Below are 20,308 nucleotides of genomic sequence, written 5' to 3'. Positions count from 1 at the left end.
TGGATAGAGCAATGGCCCCGGAGTCAGGAGGACCTGAGTTCAAATCTGGCCTCAGACACTTGACACTTACTAGCTGTGTGACCCTGGGCAAGTCACTTAACCCCAATTGCCTCACCCCCCCCCAATATTTGGCCTGGCAAATTTATGTATAAAGCAAAGTTTGTCTTTTTTACTTGCAGAGTCTTCTTTTTATGCTCTTCTCAATGCTAAATTTCAAGTATATTATGACCTCCTGTTTTTTTTTTCCTTTTTATCAAAACCTAATCTCAACAAAGGATGAGATATGTCATTTTCACTTTAGAGGGAATTTGAGTCAATTTGTTATTTCACTCAGGAGCATTTTCCTTTAAAGCCTTATCTCTAGTTGTAGAACAAATGCTTTGTACCCTATTGAAGGATTTTTAGGCATCAGTGGCAGGTGAGAGAGATTGAGGGATGGAGCAGAAGAACCATTTTAAATAGTCTGAAATTATACTGGTAATGGGTGAGTACTTATTGTATGAAGCTGGCACTGATTCCAGCCTGGGACTTTGTTCCAATAAGGGAATATCTCTTTATGCCTTCTTGTTCTATTTGATTTTAAAAAGAAAGGAAAAAATTACTCCAGTATGTGACATCATACCCCAGTTGAGTGTTGGGATGTGAAGTGGTATGAATTCCATCCATGGCTAATAGCCAAAACCTCTTCCTCTCTCACTGATATGCTAACTGTGTCACAGTGGAACACTGACCCTCTGACTGGGTATTGGCCTATTTGGAAGTAAGAAAATTAGTGTGCTAAAACCTATTCACAGTGATGGTAGTAGACATTGTAAAGAAAACCTTCAATACACCAACTTATTGCATTTACTCTTTTTTTTTTTTTGCATTTACTCTTAGGACTAAAGGTGTTACCTATGGTTCTTTCTGACTATGTTTATAGGGTTCCCCATGAATCCTTTTCCCTAATCACTACTTGGATCAGGTAGAAGCTGCCACCAAGTTAGTCCTTTATATTGGGGTCTTGCCCATGGTTTTTGGTCCCATCCACCAGCTTATGATTCTGCTCCAGCATCTCTCAGGATGGGGCTGGCAGAGGTAAGGTGACATTTACAAAAGGAGAAGGGAGTAAGAAATACTTTCCATGTTAACCCTCTCTACTCACTTCCCCTTGTCCCTTGCCCCCACTCCATATCCAGTTTTATGAAATCCTTGGTTCATATGGCCCATGCTACTACCTCTGAGGCTCACAACACTTTTTCTGTAGTTTTCTCCCCCCACCAGAATATCCACAGTACTTTTTTTTTCATTTAAAAATGACCTATTTATTGATATGTAGTCAAACTTTGTGTTTTATATATATATATATAAGTAAAATAAACATGGACATTAAAGTATTCCATTATTGCTGTTATGATTCCAGTTTTTACCTTCTTATTTTGAATTACTTTAATGAATTCATAATACATTTATTAAGTAGAGAAATGTATAGTACTGTTCTGGGCATATTCCTGAACAATATTCTGCTTCTTAATGCTGATGCAAATATAATAAAGATTATAATTTGAATTGACCTTTAAAGGTCATCCTACAAAGCATGTCACTCTGTAAGCCAGTTTAACATCTGTTACCCAAAGGTGGAAAATGACCCAGACCCTGGTCTCAATAGATTTTCCTTCCCATTATCATATTAATAACCGTTACTCATTTGAGGGTTCTTCCCTTATGTTCCCTCACAAACCATCTTATGAATTCCTTTTGCCTGTGTAGTATACATTAGAATGTAAACTCCATGAGGGCAGAAACTATTTTTGACTGGCACATATTAGACTTTTAAATGTTAACTGATTGATAGTGGAGGCCCATTTATCTCTCAAAACAAATTGGCTCTACTGTGCATCTTAGGGAAAATATAAGTAGAAAGTAGCTTGAGGACATGAACTTGAGCTATTTAGAGAGTCTTCTTCACAATTTAATATTTAAAATTAGCCTTGATAACTAGTTTCCTGGAAGGAAAAGAGTCAATAAAAATTCATCAACTATTTTAGGCCTAGATGACCACTCAGACCAGGGGAAGATGAAATTTCCTCCTAAAGAAAATATTAGGGGGCAGCTAGGTGGAGCAGTGGATAAAGCAGGGGGCAGCTAGGTGGCACAATGGATAAAGCGCCAGCTCTGGATTCAGGAGGACCTGAGTTCAAGCCTAACCTCAGACACTTGACACTTACTAGCTGTGTGACCCTCAAGTCACTTAACCCTCATTGCCCCGACAAAACAAAACAAAACAACAAAATAAAATAAAACAACAATGAAAACCAAAACAACAACAAAAAATCCTAATACCTTAGAAACATTAGAGCATCATTGAGGAAGTAGTTGATTTTCCAAAATAGAACAAAGCATTTAACATAGTGCCTCACACATAGTAGGTGCTACATAAATGTCAGCCATTATTGTTATTATCATGGTTCAATTGCTATAAAATGGCATATAACTGTAGGCAATATAAATGGTTGATTTGAAAATCTTGGTTTCAGATTTATTTAAATTGATAATATCTGGGCAACACAAATGACATATTCTTCAGGTTCCTAGCTTCCATGTTTTATGGTAATAATATATGACATTTACATAGTATCTTAACTTGTTCAAAGTTCTTTGTAAATATCTCGTTTGATCCTCACAATAACACTGTGAGATGAATGCTATTACTATCTCCATTTTGCAGGTGAGGAAACAAATTCAGAAAAGTTAAAGAACTTGTTACTAGGGTCACACAATTTGCAAGTGTCTGAGGCAGGATTCTAAGAATTCAGAGCTTGTTAACTCCAAGTTGAGTGCTCTGCCCACTGCCATGTTGCACTATTGTCTATTGTCCATAACATGGATGATAGTTGGAGCATTTTGTACCATTTGTAGACAACACCAAGTCAGGAGAGGAGATAATAGTCAGCAGGATGATAGTTCCAGTGAGAACAGTCATCTGAGAGATAAACTATTATATTGCCAATTGAAGTGTATGCTATTGGCATTTATGAGTATCCCATTGTCTTTACTATACTCAGAGCATGACTCTGTGGGGGCATCTGAGCCAAGAGACAGCTTAGAAGACCCTATTTGTGATTATGATGGAATAGTTTCACTTGCTGGACATGAGATATATAAGAATCTGCACTAAAAAGCTTTGGGGATTCAAGATGAGTTATTCAAATGTTAAACTTCCTGGCTCTCCCTGAACTTTTGATTGTTAACCTCACTTCTTGGCTCTAAATCTCTGCTTCAGGCTTAAAAATCTAACACCTTATTGTAGAGTAAACATAGGAACCAGAGCATGAGTCCAGAGTCATTCTTATGTGTAAGTAGACTGGGCATATTCATAATTTTAGTTGGTCACCAATTCTATCTATGATATCTAAAATTATACATTTTCTTTTTTGTTTGTTTTTGGTTTTGCGGAGCAATAGGGGTTAAATGACTTGCCCAGGGTCACACAGCTAGCAAGTGTCTGAGGCCAGATTTGAACTTGGGTCTTCCTGAATCCAGGACTGGTGGGTGCTCTAACCACTGTGCCACATAGCTGCCCCTTAGTTCTCTTTTTATATCACACTTCATTGTTCCAGTATAGCAAGTAGTGGGAAGACATATAAAAATGATTAGAGACCTGCAAAATGGAACTTATGGGAAATGGTTAAAAGAACTGGGACCACTTAGTCTGGAGAAGAGGAAGGCAAAGGTTGACTTGATAATGATCCATAGGATACAAAAGAAGGGAGAAAAGTGACCAGCTGCTCCCTATTTCTACTGAAGAGAAAACAAGAGAATAGTTTATGCTGCAGCATGAGAAACTTAGGTGAGATATAAAGAACAATTTTTTTTCCACTTTCTTGGCCATTAAATGTTAGCATATGCTTTTTCCCCCCTCTGAAGATTGTTTAAAAAAAGAAAAAAGAAAAAGTCCCTGCTGGTATTTAAAAGTAGTATAGAAAGTCATCCCTGTGGATAAAGTTTAAATGTAAGGCAGGAAGCTATACTTAATGACTAGGAAAGGTCGCTTCTGACCCTATGAACATTGTAGAATTATTTGAGTATTTCTGACTAAATAAGGAAACTCAAAGCTGGGTGATTAAGGGCAGTAGGAGAGACGGGCAAGGAAGAGGAAGGAAATCATGGGAAAGCTGACAGCTCAGAATAACCTAATTTTAAAAATATTGTCAGTGCTAGGTTTGGCTTAATTTCAGGACAAAAGGAAGGTTGTTGAAAAAATGATGCCAATGAGCAGAGGGAAGACAGAAGGGACAGTTTTCCAAATTCAATATTTTGTCTATTTATCTATATCAATAATATTAGAAAATCATATTTATGTAGTGCTTCATTATGCATTTTCTAATTTGAGCCTCATAATCACCCTTCGAGGTAGGCATTCTGAATATTATATCCCCATTTACTGATAAGGAAACTGAGGCACAAAGAGGCTTTGACACTGTAGTTACTATTGCTATTTTACTATTTTACTATTTTATATTTACTATTTTATAAGAAAAGTTTATATACCTATGGCCTTTCTATTCTACTGAAAGGTTTGTGGTACTCCAGATAGTTTTGGTGAGCATTTATATAACATTTTAAAACATGTAAAACATTTTATATATGTTATCTCACTTGTTTCATAGCAACCCTGTGAGGTAGGTTCTTATCTCCACATTGTTGTTGTTGTTGTCATTTCAGTCGTATCTGACACTTTGAGACCCCATTTTAGGGTTTTCTTGGCAAAGATACTATCTTGGTTTGCCATTTCTTTCTCCAGATTATCATACAGATGAGGAACCTGAGGCAAACAGGGTTAAGTGACTTGCTCAGGGTCACACAGGTAGTAAATATCTGACACTGTATTTGAACTCATGTCTTCCTGACTCCAGGATTATTCATGGTTCTATCTGCTGTGCCACATAGCTGCTCTCTCCTCATGTTACAGATGAGGAAACTGAGGAGAGAAGTTAAGTGACTTGTCCAGGATCATACAGCTAGTGTGTCTCAGTCACAACTTGAACTCAGTGCTTCCTGACTAACACTGTGCTACTTAGCTGCCTAGTAAACACAATGGATTCCCCATTGCTTTCACCCTATAGTCTGCTCATCTCCTAAAATTCATACTTTAGCATGACAGTTGAAAACTTTTACAATAATAATTCTTTCTTCCCTTTATATCCACATCTCCCATTAGATCCTTCCCTGAACTCTAAGCTCTTACTAGCGATTGTGTTTTTTGAACACACCTTTCATACACTTTTTAAAGCTTGTTATGATGTCATTTCCCCTACATTAAATGCCCTCCCATCACGATTTTCTAGGTAACATGATCTATAGCACTCATTTAGCCTTCATGTTGTAATGGCTTATTTCTAATTATTTTTGTATATTTTATGTTGCTAATTTTTAATGTATGTTTTATGGTACCCAGTGAGATTATAAACCTTTGAGAGAGGGTACCATACATTATATTACTTATACTTGTACTCTTGATAGTGCAAAGGGAATAACTGGTGTCACAGGTCTTGTACACAAGTCACACAGTGACTTGTACTTTTGGTGGTGGAGGGCCTAGGGTAGAGTGTTCAGACTTGGAATTTCATTTGGTAGAAGGGACTCTTGGTGAGGAAATACCCTGTACTGATGAAGAGCAGCAACTTTGCCTGGAGCTGATAGTCTTAGAGTTTCCTGGGGCATCAGGAGTTAAGTGACTTGCCAAGGCTTACACAGCTAGTGAGTGTTTGAGTCTGGATTTGAGCACACGTCTTCCTGACTCCAGGTCTGGCTTCCTCTCCGTTGTGCCCTACTGCCTGTCACCTTGTGCAAAACAGGTGGTCAATAAACAACGGCCAATTGGTTGGTTAACTGTGCCAGAGAAAGAAAAGAATTCAGAATCTCAGAGCTGGATAAGACTTCTCTAACAGAGTGAGATCCCCTCAGCGATAATGATTGTCCAGGCTTCATTGGAAGAACCTCAGTAATGACTGAGGTTATGGCAGCCTGGGCCGGGGGCGGGAGGCGGTGCACAATGGGCCTAGATTCAGGAAGATCTCATTTCAAATTTGGCTGCAGACACTTACAAGCTATGTGACCCTGGACAAGTCATGTAATCCCTATTTGCCTCAGTTCCTCATCTGTAAAATGGGGACACGTCATGTTCAGTCAGAAACAACTGAATGACTAAATAACAACCGAGGTTAAACTCACTCCTTCCTGAGGGCACTTCATTTTACTTTGGATAACTCAAATTATTAGGAGGTTTTCCTTTATATTGAATTTGAATCCTCCTTTATGGTTTTTACCTCTTGCTCTTAGTTTTATAGTCTGGGAGACAAGTAACACAAGGGGCATGGCAGACAGCACAGAACCTGGAGTCAGGAAGACCTGAGTTCAAATCTAGACTCAGACACTTGCTAGCTGTGTAATCTTTTGCTAGTCACTTAACCTCTATCCGACTCAGTTTCATCATCAGTAAAATGATGATAATAAAAGCATTGATCTTCCAGGTCTGTTGTGAGGATAAAATGGGATGATGTTTATAAAAGCATTTAATAAGCCATAGAAATGTCAGTTATTATTGTTTCCATTGTTTTTTATATGTTTGTTTGTTTTGGGGGATTTTTTGTGGGGCAATGAGGATCAAGTGACCTGCCCAGGGTCACACAGCCAGCAAGTGTCAAGTGTCTGAACCCAAGTCCTCCTGAATCCAGGGCTGGTGCTTTATCCACTGCACCACCTAGCTGCCCCTATTATTGTTAATAAAACTAGTCCTTCCATATAACAAGGACTTGAAGTCAGCCATCATGGCTTACTTGGTCTTTGTTTCATGCTTAACAACCTCAGTTTCTTCATTTCTTCATGGCAGAGTTTCAAGTCCCCACATTATTCTAGTCAACCTTCCTCTGCGTAGCCTTTCATTTGTCAACATCCTTCTTCAAGTATGGGGTCCACAACTGAACCAAGAAAACAAGATGTTTTCTGATCAGGGTGATCAAGAATATTAGGATCACCAGGCTGTTCAGTACCATGAACACTAGAAATTATCCCTCTCACACTGCTTTGAAATTGGATTCAGCATTCTGGTTCATTCATTCATTTTCTGTGACCCTAATGAGATTGTTTCTCCAGGCTGCTTGGTTGCATTGATGTATTTAGCTATTTCAGCTGTAACTGGCCTCATAGTAATCAATTTTGCTTCGATAGAAAATGTGGCAGATATGTGGTTGTTTTTCTTGGTAGGTTCATGGCTAATCAGTATACCACAGTACTTCCTGTTTCTCCTTACTCCTGGCTCTGTTCCTCCACTCTGGCCTATTTTGCTGACAGGGAAGTCTGTGAGGCCAGATATCACTACATAAATAACTATACTTTACCAATACTGGTTTTTATGTTGTCATTTTTTAAAAGAAATCCTACTATGATACAACTTCAAATGTGTTTTTTTTCTGTTTAAATGTGCGTATATGTATGCACATGCAGACACAAAGGTAATATTTTGAAAAGTAACATTAGTGGCAGCTGTTTTCCGTGTGTGAATACCTGTCACTGAATAGATGGTCCTTATGTGCCCAATGATCCTTTTCAAATCAGGCACATGTGGAACCCATTCTTTGAAGATGGTGGAGGAAGCTGCCATTTACAGCAACTCTCTCTTCACCATGGACTATTTGGCCCATTTGGTTCAGTCCCATGAGTCACTGCAATCCAAAAAACTAGTTAGGATGAGCTAGGAAAAACTTAAGGAAGCATTTCTAAGTGGACCAAATAGTGCTTCACAGAATACTTTGATAAACAGAATATTTGGGTATTTGGTGATAAGGCAAATTGAAATTTTTTCATTCAATGTCAAGCAAGAATTTTTGTTTGTGTGTTTCAAATGTCTCTGAAATGTTTCATACATAACTGGAACCCCAGATTTTGGCAAGAATGTTTTGTCCTTACAGATTGAGACTGACTGATAGCTATTGGGCAGAAATACTAATATGGGCTGATGAGTGACAGTGCTAGAAGTACACTTTCTGGGGGTTAGAAGATGCAAATCGGAACATTCAGGTTTGATAGAAGAGAAACTTTCAATCAGTCAGAGCTGCCTCAAAGTGCACTGGGTTGACTTGTGATGTAGGAGGTTCTCCATCTTTAGAGATCTTCAAGTAGATGACAATTTACTGGGTATGCTATAGGAGCGATTATTTCCTCTTCAAGTATGAGTTGGACTAAATGGCTCTAAAATTTCTAAAAGTGATTTGATGATTCTGTTTCCTGTGCTTCTTGAAGTAATCAACGTAATCATATTTCTACATAATTTAATTGGCCACCTACCCAAGCCCTTTATCTATTGTAACTACATATACATATATGATGTATATATATAACTATACTATGCTATATGTGTATACACACACACATACATATAGTATATGTATATATACATGTATGCATATACATATATTTATATATAGTAACCCAATATATACATTGTATATGTATGGCGTAACCACCCATATACACATATGTAAAGTTGTTATTCTTATAGTCTTTTTTCCCCATATTAATAAAGTCTGAAAATTTTCCAACGCTATCTTCCCTTCTTTCAGATGTCTTGTGGGATTGATCCCTCAATGTCCCCACAATTATGTTATAATGGTAATCAGAAAAACTTTTTAAAAACTAGGCAATGGTTGACTTGTCACACTTTTCTTCCCTGGAATCCATTCCTTTAAGGCCAGTGGATTTTTTAAAAATGTAGTGGCTTCTTCTGTACTATTTACTTCTTTACTGAAGCAATACCTGTACTACCCAATTACTATACTCCATCGTTTATCTTCATGCCTCTGTTCTCTTGGCTTTTCCCTATGCCTGCCATGTACTCCCTCCTCACCTTCACCTCATAGCGTCCTTCTTTCTTTAAGATATAGATCTTGGGGGCAGCTAGGTGGCGCAGTGGATAGAGCACCGGCCCTGGAGTCAGGAGTACCTGAGTTCAAATCCAGCCTCAGACACTTGACACTTACTAGCTGTGTGACCCTGGGCAAGTCACTTAGCTCTCATTGCCCTGCAAAGAAAACAAAAACACAAAACCAAAAAACAAGGTAATAGATCTCGTGCGTTTTGCATATATCCTTTCCTGATCTCTTCAACTGCAGGTGCCCTCTCTCTAAAACTACCTTGTATTTAACCACTTGGTGCTTGTTCATTTTATATTTACTGTATACACATGTACTTATGGACTTCCCAATTAGATTATAAATTCCTTGTTTATAAGGATTCTTTCATTCTTTGTATTTGCATCTATAGCACCCATTACAATACCTGGCACATGGTATTTAATAAATACTTGTTTAAATGGATTTTTGAAACATTTGAAATGTTTAAAAATTTGTATCTGCAGACCTTAACACAACTCCTGGTACATGGTAGGTACTTAATAACTGTTGATTAATTGATTGATGGATTGAACACATATTAGTATTGTCTTGAAGGAGAATATATCCTTCATTCTAGAAACTAAAAGTTCAGTCTGATTTTTGGACAAGTTAAGAATACAAACAAGTGACAAATTAGATCACAATGAATGTCACTCAATAAGGGTCGGTGATAGAGAAATTATGTTTGCATCTTTGAATTTAGCATCAAACAGTTCACACAGGACCCCAAGAAATTCCCATGAGATAAAATGTGTATTGAATATTGTGTCGCTTTCAGATTTAATATTTTATGATTTCATGATTATTATTATTTTGGCAAAACTAATGGCTAAAACAGGACTTTGCTAATATTCAGGTTAGAACTGGGAAACAGGAATCCCAAGGTTAGGCATGCCCATACCATGAGACAGATAAAGTAAGATGGAGGCTGCAGTTTAGAAAAACCAACTGGGTTGTCCTCTCTGGGATCTTTTCTCCCTTTTAGAATTCAAGTAGAAATAATCAGATTTCAGGGGTAATCCACAGATCAAGTACAATTCTTTTTAAAGCAAAATGTAGAGACCAAAGCAAGACCTACATTTGTGCTTAGTCTAGGCAAAGAGACTAAGTAGAAGAATCTGGGTCACAGACCAAGTACACCCTGAAATGACACAGCATGAATGAAATGCCAACCCAAAACAACATTTTACTCACTGTGCAATGCAGCACCATTTTAGATGAGTGTTGAAAGTGGTGATTCCTGCCCCCCCAAGATTTCACAGATGGAAGACTCATCCTCATGTGAGATTTGAGCCATGTTTTTTTCTAAATAAAGGGCTATGTTTAGTTTAGGAGGCCTCTCATACTGAGGCTCCCAGCCATGGTTTCTTAATGTGATTGTGACATTGTTGGTCAGGCATAGGAAGTGTGGGCACCAACTATGGGGCAACTATGGGGTCGAAGATGCAGGGATATCTAAATTACTCGCTAGCTGTTGCATGAACCACGTTTTTTCATTGCAAATATACTTGCGGTTTCCTTTCCTCTCTCCTTTTAGAATACAGTATCCCAAATAATGAAACCCTTTAAGCATTTCATGAAGGTGAATGTGAATGATTTTCATAACTATAAAGAATCCATTTATGATCTTGGGTTGTTTACATTAGCAATACTCTTTTTTTGCGGGGGGGGGGGGGCGAGAGTTAAGTGACTTGCCCAGGGTCACACAGCTAGTAAGTGTTAAGTGTCTGAGGCCGTACTAGCTGCCCGGATCCTTTTTTTTTTGATTCTAATCTTTTGAGGGGCAGCTAGGTGGCGCAGTGGATAGGGCACTGGCCCTGGAGTCAGGAGTACCTGAGTTCAAACCCGGCCTCAGACACGTAACACTTACTAGCTGTGTGACCCTGGGCAAGTCACTTAACTCCAATTGCCTCACTTTAAAAAAAAAAAATAAAACGGATCTCTTGAAAGTGGTAATAATATCTTTTCTCCATAATAGTAGCTAGTATAGGAATTTAAGGTTTTAAAAATGCTTGGTATAGATTATCTTGTTTGATCCTTATGACAACTTTGGTAGGGGCCATAATTACACCCATTTTATGAATAAGGAAAATAAGGCTAGAGTTAAGTGGTTAAGAAAGGTTAAGTGACTTGATTAGAGTCATACACCAAGGAAGCATCTGAAACAGGATTCAAATGTGTAGAGCTATCTGACTTCAAATCCAGCATTCTGTCTACTAGGTCACTTAGTTTTCTCAAAAATAGATAAGAATGTGATAAGAATGATTCCATAGGCACATTGTGCCTTCAAATTTATAAAACATTATCTTGGTAATCAACCAAGTAGCAAGCATTTATTAGGCAGCAGCTGTGTACCAGGCACTGTGCTAGGTTGAGTAATACCATGTAGTGGACAGTGCTTCTATTTTACCCTTAGAAAATCAGAGGTTCACTGAAATTAAGTGACTTGCCAAGGTCACACAGTTAAGGACTCAATTCCAAGTCTTCTGATTCAGTGTTCTTTCTACTATTGTTTGGTCCCATATCACTGTAGAGCCTCACTGCTGGGGCAAGGAAGGTTCTTGACTAGAACACTGACATATAAAGATACCGAAGTGAAGGTTTTACATGAGCTATATTTCATTCCATTCATTCGAACACTTGGTGAGGCAACTATTATATGCAAAGTATTAATCTCAAAGAATTTACATTTAGACTAGGGAGTGGTTTAGGGACATAGGCATGCCTAGGAAGGTATATCCCAGGTGTGCTAGGATACCTGCATTATCACTGTTCATTCCCTTTCCCTCAAGTTATTCTGCTGTGGATGAATATACAACATCTCGATAAGTAAATGTGGGTATAATTTCGCGAAGGTGAGAGCATTAACATTTAATGGTTAAACGTAAGATATGGCACCTGAGGCGATTCTTTAAGGAACATAAGGATTCTAAGAGGGGAAGGTGAGGTTGGGGGATGGGGGGGAGGGTAGCATTCCAAGCATGGAAGACTGTTGTATAAAGATGTAAGAGGTAGATTATGGAAGGTCAAGGTCAGGGAATTGCAAGTAGGCCAGTTTGTCTGGAAAATAGAATATTTGAAAGGGAACACACTGCAAAGAATCTGTCCTACTCCATGCAGTTCTGTAGATTGCACTCATCCATACCTACTTATCTTGTACCATTCTTGCCTATATATGATCTTCAAATCCACCTCAATGTGCTCTGAGGGCTCTCTCATTCTCGTGACATTAAGTTGTCACCAGTGGGCTATTTATAATTTACCTCTTGATTGCCCCACATTAACATTCCATCTATCTTTCTTGCTTATATATGTTGTTAATGACATGTTTCATACAGTATTCCATGAATAATTTATTTATGATGTGTTTCATCTTACTCATGCCCACCCTATAGTTCTCCACTGCCCTTTTTGGTAACCCTCAACTTCAATTCTTTGAAAATTTCAATGTTTCATGACTCACAGATACACAAAATCACTGGGAAAAATATGAGTGTTAAAAAATGGACCTTTATTCACCCTCAACTGTGTGACCCTGAGCAAGTCATTTAACTGCCTCCAAAAATGGATCTTTATTTAAAGAAGTTTAGAGCAATTAAAAGAACTGTTCAATTACCAAAGGTAACTAAGCAACTTTGTCTTCTCCTGTTCAATTCCTAGCCCAGAACAGTATTCATTTGTAGTAATTATTCAAGATAAAGGCAATGATGGACACACTGTATGGATTTTTTTTTATCAAACTCCATTTAATAATGATAATAATAGCTAATGTTTCTAAAGTACTTTAGGGTTTCCAAAGTGCTTTATGTATTTTATCTCATTTGATCCTTATGAAAACCTTGGGAGGTAGGTGCTATTCTTATTATCCCCATTTTACAGATAAGGAAGCTGATTTAGACAGAGGTTAAGTCATTTGCCTGGCATCACACAGTTAGGAAGTGTCTGAGGAAGGAGCTGAACTCCAAGTTCAGCACTTTATCCATTAGGACTTCTCAATAATTCTTCATCCACTTATCTTTTCACCTGTGTATTGTTAGGTGAACCTCTTTCAGTGATGATAAATCTCATTCAGGAGGCTTTCAAAAGTGTTCTTGGACTTGATCAACATAATGTCATATGCAAAGAAGACTATCTAGGGAATCTGACCATCATTATAGGAAATCCCTCTTCCATTTGTACTCAAGGTTGGTCATACTCCGTATCAGGAGGAAACAGCTCTGCTTAGCATTATTTGCCTGTTGCATGCCAACATGCTTTCTATATCTGTCTATTTGTCCTCAATTTCGGGTCTAAATGTTAGACACTTATTTCCCCTGGTGATGAGATCTATGTATGATGATAATTATGAACAACAAATTAATATCCTTCCATGATTCAAAAGGATAAGTACAATGCCATGGTAGACCAAACTAAAACTTTACTGGGATAAAATAACTCCAGAGGGTTAGATAGGAATTATGAAATAGAGCCTGGAACAGTGGACCCAAATAAGGTGGGGTGTTTCTGTATGGAGTAGGACAGGAACCATTATAGTTTCATCTGGAGTGAGCAGCAAAAGATGTTGGTAAATTACATTTCATATAAAGTTTCTGTCTGAGATAGCATCCCTTTATGGTGGCAGCATACTAGCCATGCCACTTCTTCACTCAATTGTTCCTGTGCTTCTATGGCTTGGGTACCATGTATATTCTTGTCTTGGGACTTCTCCTGGCAAAATGTTTACTATCTCTGTCCTCTTAGGGTAGGTGTTCTTAACCTGGAGTCTTAAAACTTGCTTTATTTTTTAAAGCGCTTTGCAAATTTTATTTCTATTTTAAAATGCATTATTTACCTTACTAAATATTTCCCAATTACATGTAAACATTTTTAACATTAATTAAAAAAAATTGAGTTCCAAATTTTCTCCTTTGCTCTTGCCCGTCCCCTTGATTTGAGAAAGTAATTTGATACCAATTATACATATGAGGTCACATAAACATATATTCACAATAAGTCATGTTGCAAAAGAAAACATACAAACATCCCCCAAGAAAAATAAAGAGAATTTCAAAAGTATGCTTTGATCTGCATTCAGAGTTCATCTGTTCTCTTTCTGGACACAGATAGCATTTTTTCATCATAGGTCCTTTGGAATTGCATTGGCTCATTGTCTTGATCAGAGCAGCTCGGTCTTTCACAGTTGATCATCCTTACAATATTGCTGTTACTCTCTACAATGTTCTTCTGGTTCTATTCACTTTAATTTGCATGAGTTCATAGATGTCTTCATAAGTTTTTCAGAAGCCATCTTGTTTATTATTTCTTACAGGAATGAAGTTGCCAAATATTATCTGGTCGTACATCCAGTGTAGCATAGGGGTATCCTATAATCCGTTTCTTTTTTTTTTTTAATTTTTGCAGGGCAATGGGGGTTAAGTGACTTGCCCAGGGTCACACAGCTAGTTAAGTGTCAAGTGTCTGAGGCTGGATTTGAACTCAGGTACTCCTGAATCCAAGGCCAGTGCTTTATCCACTGCGCCACCTAGCTGCCCCTATAATCCATTTCTGACAATTTGCCAGGTCCCTTTACTATCTGTGGCTTGATAGCTCCTGAAGCTTTTGCTGCTTCTGTCACCACCACTTAGTTCCACCACTGGTGATTCATCCACAAGTACTCAGGGTCAGCCTCCACCTCCATGTCACAAATCTCTCTTTCTGACCTCCTATATTGTCTTGGGCTTATCTTTTATTGGCTCTGCCCCTCCAAAATTAAATTTGAGGCATTATTTTAGAGTTGTTTGGACAGGAATGTTGGGAAAGCTTGGATGATTGCTCTTCTATTCTGTCATCTTGGCTTCCTAGTAAAAGATCTTGTATTTGACATTTAACTTCATTCCCTAAGGCTCCTAGATTATACTTTCTGCCTATAGAAACCCCTAGTCAGGATGAGAATAAAAATATAACTTTATAATCCAGGTAGTCATTGTATTGCTCAGGACAGACCAACAAATAAGTGACTAGAATTTTCTGTTGTTTAGTAAAAGTTTTTGGGTTTTGTTATGGGGTGAAAGGGATCTTTATAATTAAAGGGTGTCAAAACTTCACAACTGATTTTCATCTTCTTCTAATCAATACCCTCAGGCCTTGAACCCTATTAACCATTACAGAAACCTGTATCTGTTGCTCCACTGTCTGAGACTAAAAATAATTGAAAGGATTCTTAAATGAAGAAAATAGATGGAATTTGAGGTAAGGCTCCAATGGTCTCTGAGACAGAAATTCTGAAGAAAACTAGAAAAATTGTGAAATACTTTCCCTGATAATTTCTGAGACCAAGAAAAAGTACATCTAAAAAATAAGAAGCAATAGGGTATAGTGAAAATAGCAGGGATTTGGGAATTGGAAGATTTGGGTTAAAATCCTGGCCTGGAGCAAACTACTTCATTTTGGGGTTAATATCCTGTGAGTTTTAAGTAAAATAACATATTTGAAAAGTGCTTTGGGATTCTTAGATAAGAGAAACTCAGATAATGATATTAATGATAATAACTGATATTTGTAATGATTGGAACACCACCTACTGGAGACTTACTATAGGAAAGCTCCACCATGAGGAGAATGCCTCAGAGGGCAAAGCCATGAGGCTTTTCCTTGGCGTCAGGAAGTGATGTTTGCTCTTGGGTACTGTCTATCAAGGCTACCAGCCAATCAACTTGAGGAACCTCCCATTTTCTGGGAGGGGACAGGAAGGAGGAAGGAGGGCCTGCGTAGAGAGCTCCGTCTCTTTTTGGGTTCCTGACTTCATGGTGGTGGTGGCGGTGGCAGAGGACTTCACAGGAAAATTGAGGAAAGATAGGATTGCCATGCTGTTGGAATTCTGTTCTCAATCTTTCTCTTTCTATCTTTCAATAAACCCTTAAAAACCTAAACCCATTTTATCAGCGATTTAGAATCTTAAATTATACATATTTATATATTACTTTAGGTTTTGCAGTGTTTTACTTTAATTATCTTCATTGTGCCAAAGAAAAAGGAAACATAACACAAGAAAGTAAGATGGAGAGGAAGAAGAGAAATAGCAGAGAAAACAACAGGTGATGAAGAAAAGAGAAATGGCAAAAATAGCTCTTTTCTTTTAAAATTATATTTATTTATTTTACAATTGTTTATATCTCTCCCTTCCACTGCTATTCAAATTGAAAAATTAAAAAAAAAAAACAACCTTAAACCAAACACACATAGTCTAGCAAAGCAAAGCCCATACTTACCAAATCTAGAAATGAATGTTTCATTCTGGACTCATTTTTAAGTTCATTACTTTGCTGGCAGGAGGTTGGTATCATGCTTTGTCTTTAGTCCTCTAAACACATGACTTATAATTGCTTTAATCAGAGTTCTAAAGCCTTTTCAAGTCATCTTTATCTATAATATTTTGGGTTTTTTGCAGGGCAATTAGGGCTAAGTGACTTGCCCAGTGTCACACAGCTACTAAGTGTCAAGTGTCTGAGGTTGTATTTGAACTCATGTCCTCCTGAATCCAGGGCCGGTACTTTATCCACTGCGCCACTTAGTTGCTCCCTGTATCTATAATATTTTTGTCATTGTATAAATTGCTCTTCTGGTTCTTCTCATTTCACTCTACATCAGTTCAGAGATTTTACTGATTTCCTCTGAAACTGTACATTTTATCATCTTTTATGGTTAACTGATATCTCTTTACATTCACATACCACAATTTGTTCAGTCATTCCCCAATAGATGGGAAGAGTTTTTGACTACTCTGAAAAGAGTTACTATAAATGAAAACAATTCTTACTGTTATAGTTAAAGAGTGTCAAAACTTCACAACTGATTTTCTTATGAAAATAAATAAAAGGCAGAAAAATCTTATTCAGTTGTGTGGCTAAATAATTTATATTAGCATAGGTCAATGAGTTTGACTTCAATTATTAACAAAATTCTACAATGTATTGAAGTGATAATTAGTAAACATCTAAGAAAGAGATTGGTAAATATGGGGAATATTCCAGATATGACCTATCTAGATTTTAGCAAAACATTTTAAAAGCATTCCATTCTTTTTTTGAAGAATGGGTGGGGAAATGTAGGGTAGACAATATGCAATGATGTAGATTCAGAACTGGTTTGATGGCTTTGACCTTTAACACAAAATCATCATCAGTGTTTCTAAGTTAGTTTGGAAAGAGATCTCCAATATAGTACCCCTAGGAAATCTATATCTGTTTTTGTTTTATAATTCTGATTGATGATTGGATCAAAGGCAGCTATGGTTTTCCTACCAAATCTGCAGGTGAAACAAAGCTGAGAGAATTGTCAAAAGGAAACAAAAAATATCTTGGTAGGTTAGAGTGTTGGTGCTAATCTTTGAAAAATGAAATTTAATTGGGGTAAATGTAAAGCCTTACATAGTTCAAAAATCAATTTCACATGTGTAACACTGATTATCCTGCCTGCCCCCTGCTCCGCGCGCCCCCCCCCCCCCCCCCCCCCCCCCCCCCCCCCCGCCTCCGCCACTTCCTGAAGTCTAGGTAGGTTAAATTTCATCCTTTCCCTGGGTTTTCTGATACATAGATATTTAGGTTGACTTTAAGGAAAACTTTCTGAAAATTTTTTTTGTCTTAAAGTAGAGTAGGTCCCTTCACAAGGTGATTAGTTTGGCAGAATCATTTCTTCAAATGAGACATATTTTGCTGCTTAATGACATAACTGCAATTGTAAAACCACAACAAAAAATGACCAGCAAGTGTAGTTACTGGAGTGTCATTTAATTTTCAGGCCTTGATGTGTGACAGTCAGTCCTGAGGAGGAGAGTTTCCTGAACATTTGCATTTTGAGACTTCACAAATAGAAGCTTGACAAATTACAGGAAAGGTCAATACTTTTCCATTGCTAATGGAAATATTGTAATTGGACAATTTATTACAGGGAGAATATTGTAGTAGAAAGAATCCTGGATAATATTTGTCTATCCTGGACTGATTTCTCACTGTTGTAGCCTATTGCAGCTACTTCTGGAGACATAAAGATTTGTATAGAAGTGGCAGACTGTTCAGTGATGATGAAATCAGTCAACCTTTATATATTTAACTCACATAAAGAGGGGCATAAGGCACAACTTAATGTGCTCAGAGTCTTGAAAGAACAGGCTATATCCAAACAGCTAAGGAAGTGGCACCTAGGCCTTGGATGAGATACTTTTTAGGCAACAAGAGGAAGGACATCAATAATCCTACAATATGCACCAGCCTGACCTAATACATAGATTATATAGTAGGATTGTCTCACTCCTAGTTCATTAGGGTCTTTCCCAGACAACTTGAGTGGTCACAATGAAGGCAAGTATAGGGCTTGTATGGGGGAAACATGGTTGATTTCCCCCCCTATTTCTGACATTAAAGTCAGGGAGGCACCCACTGGGGATGTGTATAGGAGTGTTGAGCTTTCAAGTACAGAATGTTTCAGTCATAGAAGATTCCAAAAAGGGAAGGAAGTGTTAGGCAGGATGAAGGAGTATATACAAAGCAGAAATATGTCACAAGAAAGCTAGGCCCAGAAAACCTTTAGGGTTTTCTGGATTATTATATGCACAAATAGGCTCTTGACAGCAAACTCTTCTGGGAAAAATAAGAAACAATAGTTATTTTAACATAATTTTGAGTATTTCTGAATCTTGACTATAAGTGACTTCTTTTCCATTGAAGGAAACAACACACAAAAGGGCAAAAGGCTGTTTTCTTACTACCTTTCTTTTCTGCTTCCTTCTTAGCAGTATAAATGGTTATTCTCTGAGACTGCTTTTTATTTACCTCCATCCCTCTCACTGTAGTCTGCTGCTAATGATTTAGTCTGATTAGTTTATTTTGGGAATCTGCTACATGGAATTTATTTATAAAGCACCAAAATTTGCTCTTCTGTGTATGCTAGATGGGAGGTATAGGCTCATGTTTTTGACTTATCAAATAGATTTTTTTCATTGTAATACTTTGCAAACTGAAAGCCAAGAGGCCTATTGCATAGAAGGCCAGCTTTGCAGACTGGAAGACCTGCATTTAAGATCTGCCTCCAAATAGTTGCAGATTTTTTTCAGTGGAGAGAGTTTCCTGTAATGATGAAATCAGAGGTCTGGACCTAATCCAAAATATAACTAAACAGAAAACCACATAAACCCCCTCAAACTAAAAGGTATTCATACATGTCTTGCAAGGTAACTTGTAGCATAGGGTAACCTAATAATAAAAAATGTCAAGCTATATTTATGCTAACAATTTCATTTTAAAATTTAATGATAAAAACTTCTCATTTCTTTATTTAGCTCCGAGGCATCTGACTTTATTTAGGGGTATTTTCAATGCTGGGAAATTCTCATTTATACAAATCTTTGGTGACCGCAAAATATTGGTTTTCTTATAAACGCTTCATGTTATAAGAACATTAAAACAGAGGAAGTGATGTAAATTCAAATTGTCATTGTGTAACTAATTTATAATAAAAACTTTCACTATATATTTTATGTACAATGTATTAGTGTTTTATGTATTAGGTCAGGGTGGTGCCTTTTGTAGGATCTTTGATGCCCTTACTCTTCTTGCCTAAAAAGTGTCTCATTCAATGTCTAAATGCCCCTTCTTTGGCATAGTTATAGATATAGCCTTCCCTTCCAGGAATGTGACTACATCTTATATATATATATATATATATATAGACTACATCTTATATATATATATATATATATATATATATATATATATATATATATATATATATATATATATATGTCAAAGTAATAAGAAGAGGAATGGAAAAGACTTCCATGAATAAGGAGGCAAGAGATTTAAGGAAAAAAAGATGGTATTAGCAAGAATGGTGTACATGTATAAGAAACAAAAAAGTATTAAAAAAAGCTGCAATGTAAATCAAACAGCAAGCACTTTAGAAAACAGTCCAATGAAATAAGGAAAAATAATCTGCCCATGCAGGATCTATTTCTAGTTCCAAACATAGGGATAGGGAATAGTGATTGATAAAGTCTTTATTAAGTATTATTTGCGCTTCAGGCACTGTGTTAAGAGATGGGGATGCATAAATAAGTTATCAATATAATCCGTGCCCTCAAAGAGTTTACATTCTAACGGGGGAAGACTATACAGCAAAATAACAAGAGGAGTGACCTGGACACATGAAGCAGAGATGGCTGGGAAGTGGCTTGAAGCCCTGCTTCCATGCAAGATAAGGTGAAATCTCAACTATCAGAACCTAGTATTGCTCTTCTGTAACGTATAGTCTCAGAGAATTGATACATAGAGCAGAAAAAGGTTAAGTGACTTGTCCAGGGCCACATAACCAATATATTTCAGATGTGTGACTTGGGCCCAGGTGCT

Source organism: Dromiciops gliroides, chromosome 2 (assembly GCF_019393635.1).
Source record: "Dromiciops gliroides isolate mDroGli1 chromosome 2, mDroGli1.pri, whole genome shotgun sequence".
Classification (NCBI taxonomy): Eukaryota; Metazoa; Chordata; class Mammalia; order Microbiotheria; family Microbiotheriidae; genus Dromiciops; species Dromiciops gliroides.
This window is presented reverse-complemented; position numbering follows the sequence as displayed.